The sequence below is a fragment of the Saccostrea echinata genome, unplaced genomic scaffold, assembly GCF_033153115.1.
Source record: "Saccostrea echinata isolate AGI-Se365-2 ecotype Australia unplaced genomic scaffold, CSIRO_AGI_Sech_v1 ptg000005l, whole genome shotgun sequence".
NCBI classification, from domain to species: domain Eukaryota; kingdom Metazoa; phylum Mollusca; class Bivalvia; order Ostreida; family Ostreidae; genus Saccostrea; species Saccostrea echinata.
The window spans coordinates 12,146,323-12,153,180 of NW_026889754.1; positions in this window are offsets into that span (position 1 = coordinate 12,146,323).

The window sequence follows — 6,858 nt, forward strand, 5'->3', positions numbered from 1 at the left end:
CTGAATGTTTGAAATACATTTAATAAGAATTTATTTTTTAGCCCAGTAAAAGCATTTTGTGAATGGAGCATATACGTCAATCCCATTAGCTGCTGATAAAATTATGTTTAACTTCTTTGTTTGTATGTTGTATGAGAATTTTTCACTCATATTGAGACGCCACCATTTGCTGGTGGAGAGCTGCAAATTTTGTCCTATACTCGGCACTTACGGCCATTGAGCAGTGAGGGATCTTTTTCGTGCCAGCACCTACTGCGACACGGGACCTCGGTTTATACGGTCTCATCCGAAGGACAGGTCTCCACGTCCCACAGTGGGATTCGAACCCGCGACGTAAGGATCAACTCCTTACTTCGCGACTCTAGAGCAAACGCTCTAACCCTGTGCAACGCGGGCGACTGGTTAACTTGTAAAATCCTTAGCAACCCTTCTACTGCTGAAGCTTCCTAATGGAACTAGTTTCAGTATCAAGAGCAAAGGTGATGATGATCTATTTTACTATGCCAAGCATAACCTTCACTACTTTTCCAATTTATTATGCATTAAAGACGCAATTCGAGAAGGGAACTTTGTTATCGTCAATATTGCTCTCAAAATGATGCTACCTTGTGTTTTTTACACACTCAGAACTATCCATATACTTTGTGGAGTGTACCCATTTATCTTACTGACAGAGCACTTGCTTGAACCAACACTTGCTTTTTGAATCAGAGTCAGTTCACTGGTGAATCCAAATGGTGGTCCAAGTGCAAATGAACCTGCCGATATGGAGAAGGAAAATCAAGAGAAAGATTTGAAAAAAAATATTCAAAGGACTTGGTGCAAACAGAAAACTTTATTATACACCTGTCAAAAGCTGCAACAATGGTAGACAGTACTACAGAAAATACCATACCAGCTTCTTAAACCAGAAATTCCTAAACATGTACCAACCAAGATCCATAGACAGAAGTCCAGACATTATTATGAAAAAGCAGCGCGACCGCTTCCTGAACTGCGCGCAGGAGACAGCATTTGAGTAAAACCAACGAGACTTGGGGATAATAAATGAAAATAAGGAAAATGCATTCAAAAGCACAACTTACCACGTTCATACATAATAGACATTGATGGAACACAATATCGTAGAAATTGCAGGGACCTGCGAATATCGAGAGAAGTACCACTTCCTGATGACATAAAAAAAGATTATTCACAGGAAGACAACAGTAATGACGACAAAATTAAAGGACCAACAGTGAAGAACAATGAAAAACTTCTACTTTTGCAACCAAGTGCCCGAAGTACATCGTGCCACCTAAACACCTTGTCGATTACGTGTGCAAATAGATAATTTACCATCAAGATTGAAAATATGTGTAAATTGAATTTTTCGGTTCATCTTTTATGCTATTTTTTTTTCATAAAACGTTGAGCTCACTCATGGACCATGGACAGTAATTTTGATAAGTGTAATATTTCAAGTCAAATGAACTAAAAATAAAATCAAAGTTTATGTGATTGTTGGATATCTTATAAGAAATTTCAGGTCGTGGATACTGATACGATAAAAACATTGTTACAAGATTTAAGAGGGGCATTGGCTTTAAACAGAAATGTTTATATTCTGTGTGAAATAGGAGACTCCATTCACTTAGAAGGCTTCTGAAGTCATGTAATGGTAGATATCTCTTAGCAACGTTTCAAGATTAGATAACTGCTTTGTTTTTTGCTCTATCCATCTATAACAATTTTAATACCGTTTAAATCAGAATATAAAAAAAGATTAACGAGTAACCTTGTTAGTCAAACAGCTTTATGTGTTTTCCCTTATTTTTAAATGAAAATGTCATAAACCCTTTTGATCAACATAATGCTATTTCAGTCAATACCTTTTAAGACCCCCTTTATTCAACAAAAAGAAGAACACCCTTTCAGTTATGCTGAAAGATACAAAATACAGTATATCATTTAAACATTTATTCAAAAACAGGTCTTGTAAACATGCCATGTTAACTAAAAAAATATTTTTCAAAAATCTTCAAAATCACAGTACATGTATATACAAAATGTTCATAAAGTATAATTCGATAAATCTTTGGCACATTTCTATGTAAAGGTATAAATATAGACCAACAACACAGAACAAAGTGAGATCAATTATAAAATCAATATTGTACATCAGATGATTTACACTGTATTAAATTTTTAAAAACAAAAAAATGAAGCAAGACTAACTTTGGACAAAAGAACGGAATCACTTTCAAATAAAATATGTACATCAAATGCGTGACACATTATAAAATGTATATCAGAAATAATAGTACACATTAGTCTTCAACAAAATCAAATAAAATATTTATTCATCAGTATTAGCTGGATCATATGAATAATAAAAGCTATTTCAATACAAGGTAGTAAACATGACATACAATGCATAAAAAAGGATAAGCAAACAGCTTAACATATGAGCTAAAAGGTAGGTAGTAAGCATGATATATAATGCATAAGAAAAGCATAAGCAAACAGCTTCACATGGGTTAATAGGTAGCATACATTACCGTTTATATTCTATAAAAAAAGTTTTCCAAAAATTTTTGTGAAATAAAAAAAATAATATCGTACTGTATTATGATCATGATGATATACTTATGCAGAAATATTTAAAATATATTTGTATATACTTGCATAATCTAAATGATGACAACTTTTATAAGAGTTTTAAACACGAGAATATTTTCTTCTCTAAACCCAACAAGGCGATTTCTTAATTTCGGCTTCGTACGTTTCAAGATGTTCATCAGTTCTGAAAATGGTGTAGTTTTCTAAGACAGGCCCACAGGCAAACAATGATTTTATATACAAAATATATGACTGCAAGGCATATAAATGAAGAAGCTGAAATAAAATGTTCTTTACTTATGGTTACAGCCTTAATTGATTAACATAACAGTATTTTATTCAAAGATGTAAATTATTTTAAAGCTGCAAACTGTATACTGTATATAATGTTAATGTATCCATAAAAAATATGACATTAACGTCTCATCTTTTCAAAATTTAACAGGGTCACCACAGAAATCGGTCTGCTTTCTAACTCTTTGTGGATGTCTATGTTCACTATTATCTTTCTGTATATGCTCTACTGTTGGGGTGTATTTCTTTCGTCTGTCCGGAATGCATCCCGAACGTCCTTTTCGCACTGTATCAATGAAATGAACGAGGATATTCCGGGTAAACATCATGCCGGACAATACATTGATTTTATTTCTCTTCCCTGAACTGGATTATGACGATGAGGGTAATTAAAACACCTACGATGCTGAATGAATTACCGCTTCATCAACGTTAAGTGCATAAATGCGCGTTGCTTAACTAAAAAGCGAGTTTTTGTCAGGTGATGTAGTTATGGGGGGGGGGGGGGGTTACTGTCTCCCTTTGAAAAGGGACGAAAGTTGGTTTTGTACTCTTCTCAAATGACATTGATAACATATTAACCGAAACTGAAAACAGAAGATTATTTTTACACAACTAACACATGCAGTAGGTTTGAAAGTGAATGTACTTAACAGTTATACTCTTATTATATTTGAGAACCTACTTAAAAAAAACAATTACATTTCCCTTTCCCGAACGACTGACTAATGACTAAAAATGATATTGATTTGTAGGAAGTTCAGGATAAACTTTTTCAATCTCAGAATTTTGAACTTTCAACTATTGTGAATATATATGTAGCAAAATACATGAGCAACCTTGATTGCAATCAGAGATATTGGCAGATCCCTTTATACAGAGAGTCAGATTCTTGCAACATTCAACTCTCCATTTTGTATATACAAAAAAAGAAAAGAAAACGGAACCAAATTTACACAGCTGTGGTGCAGCACTACGCAAATGTCAGGAGGTAGTACACACTCAATGCTAGAAATTGCAAGTTTAGAATGAAAGAAATCGCCTACATAGGATACTTGTTGCAAACATTGCACTGAAAAGATACTGCTTTGTGTCCCTCAAAGTTTGTTAATAAAACCTTTACCCAGACCTGTTTACTCTTACGATTTCGCCGGATTTTTAGCCGAAATTACGTCTCGCGTTTTGCTACTATGAAAATACGGAAATTGGAAATCCGTTCGTTTGGATTTTAGCAGTTAGTTTTCGTTATGATCTGTCTCATTCATTCTCTATCCACTGTGGTTAGAGCGTCTGCTCTAGAGTCGCGGAGTAAGGAGTTGATCCTAACGTCGCGGGTTCGAATCCCACTGTGGAACGTTAAGACCGGTACTTCGGATGAGATCGTATAAACCGAGGTCCCGTGTCGCAGTAGGTGCTGGCACGAAAAAGATCCGTCACTGCTCAATGGCCGTCAGTGCCGAGTATAGGACAAAATTTGCTGCTCTCCACCGGCAAGTGGTGGCGTCTCCGTATGAGTGAAAGTTCTCGAGAGGGATGTTAAACAATACACAAACAAAAAAATCATTCTCTATCCAGAGTTGTTTTCCGCTACGTTCACAACACCTCTGTCAACGCTCGTTGTACAAGATTCTTTTAACAAATTTTAAACGCTGAAAATGTGAAATTTAAATTGTAATTATTATAATTATCCATAAAGAAGAAAATTTATTTTGAAATCTATAATCCCTCAAAACAACTAATTTTCAAAGTTTTTAAGGAACTATTGTGCGGAGCAAAAATTCTTTAATAAAAAATCCTTTTAAGGTGTAATAAATTAAAATAAATAATGTTTTCCGATAAGAAATAAAATTAAAAACGATTATTATTAAAATCATTACCCTATTACAATTTTCCCCAGAATCTTGTGTAACAAGCGTTGACAAGAGAGATTTCAAACACTGAAGTGATGTCGGGTTGCTAAAACGCGGTGGTTTAAAAATGACAGAAACACTTCGAAAGAAAGCACGGTATAATGTTTTTCTTCGTTATTAAACCATGTTTTCGCCATTTTCACAGTATTTGTGCTAATTGTGTTGCACTTGGACCAAAAAATAAAAAGTCAAACAGCACATTATTGACATGTTTTCTAGAAAGTACAATACCTATGCAAATGAGTCCCAATTTTTTTTTATTTAAGCATTCTTACGAAAAAAGATATGCGAAGTCAAATTTTAGGCGAGACCTTGTGTTGCGGACACTACATTACACCTGTTATGTCTAAAATAAAATATTAAAGATATTTATTTATTCCAAACTTCTTGCGCGTTTTGATTATGTACCTAATTGCAGTGAAATAAAAAAATCTCATGGTTCTCTTTGAAAACAAAAATTTTATTCACATTAATGACTTGCTAATTTTTTTGCCTAATTTATCTCCCTTCCTTAAGTTTGTCAACCTTTACAATCACACATAAGACCTATATAATTATCATGTGAAAATTAAATTGAATACTTCTAAATATCAAATACATTTGTCATAACACCCTGGATATCTTCGTTTGTATCTTGTCTAGCTTTGAAAATGCATAGCATTTTTGTTGCGGACACTACAAGTAACCATAAAAATAATCTTTTGTCATTTTTATAAAAATAATTGTTGATAAATGTTCATTTCTAGGCTGAATTAGATACCACAGGATCAACTCTTGAAAACGTATCATATAAAAAGATGCAGAATGTGGTTTAGTGAGATGAAAATAACCACATAACAAGGACCATTAATTATTTCTTGCTGGATAATTGTTTTGCAGTTTTAAAAAATGTCTATGATTTTACTTATTTTAATACAATTAAAGAAGTTATAACAAATAGTTTTATAGATAAATTCAATGAATTAAAGAATTTACTGAGGCATCCATAATTTTTTTTCAGTATTGAAATTGTTGCGGACACTACAATATATTGAAATATTGCTATATGACACCATATTTGGTTTTAATGGAGTAAACTGAAAATCTTAATCTCTAACTAGTTCTATATGTACAGTAAATGGTGTTATATTATAGGGAAATAAAAAAGGCTAGTCAAAAATGGCTTTCCGGCCTGGAAAACAAAACCCATATATATACCAGTAAGTTTGAAGTGTTATCTTGTACAAAAATCACCATTTGTTATTATAATCCAGTTAACTAATTGTATTATCAAAGGAGCAAAATATCAGAGAAATGTTTTACATTTCAAAAATATTTAATGAAATAAAAAAGTGAAAATAATAAATGAATGTGGTATATAGTTATTACTGTAGTGTCCGCAACACAACTGCGTTTATTAGAACTAGACTTATTAACATCTTGATATATTCTTTAGTTTCCACATTCAGTTTTAAATACCACATGAAAATTAACTTTCAATATATAACATAAGACTGACAATTGAAAGATTTTGAATATTAAGTATAAACAAGTCGTTATGGGTGTTATTCTAAGTATGATTTTGTTTGTTTGTATGTTGTTTAACGTCCCTCTCGAGAATTTTTCACTCATGGAGACGCCACCACTTGCCGGTGGAGAGCTGCAAATTTTGTCCTATACTCGGCACGTACGGCCATTGAGCAGTGAGGGATCTTTTTCATGCCAGCACCTACTGCGACACGGGACCTCGGTTTATATGGTCTCATCCGAAGGACCGGTCTCCACGTCCCACAGTGGGATTCGAACCCGCGACGTAAGGATCAACTCCTTACTCCGCGACTCTAGAGCAGTTCTAAGTATGAAGTTAATAGTTCCACTAAGTTTTGTAACCTTACATATTTGTATTGAATATTTGGACAATTATAGTGATGATCAATTGAAATCATGTTACATTTCTTTGAAGAAATTGTGAATTTAAAAAAACTGTTGCGGACTCTACAGCGTTGCGGACTCTACAAAACGCAATATATTTGCCAGAATTCCAAGCAACACTGAGCTAAAGTCTGATATTTTT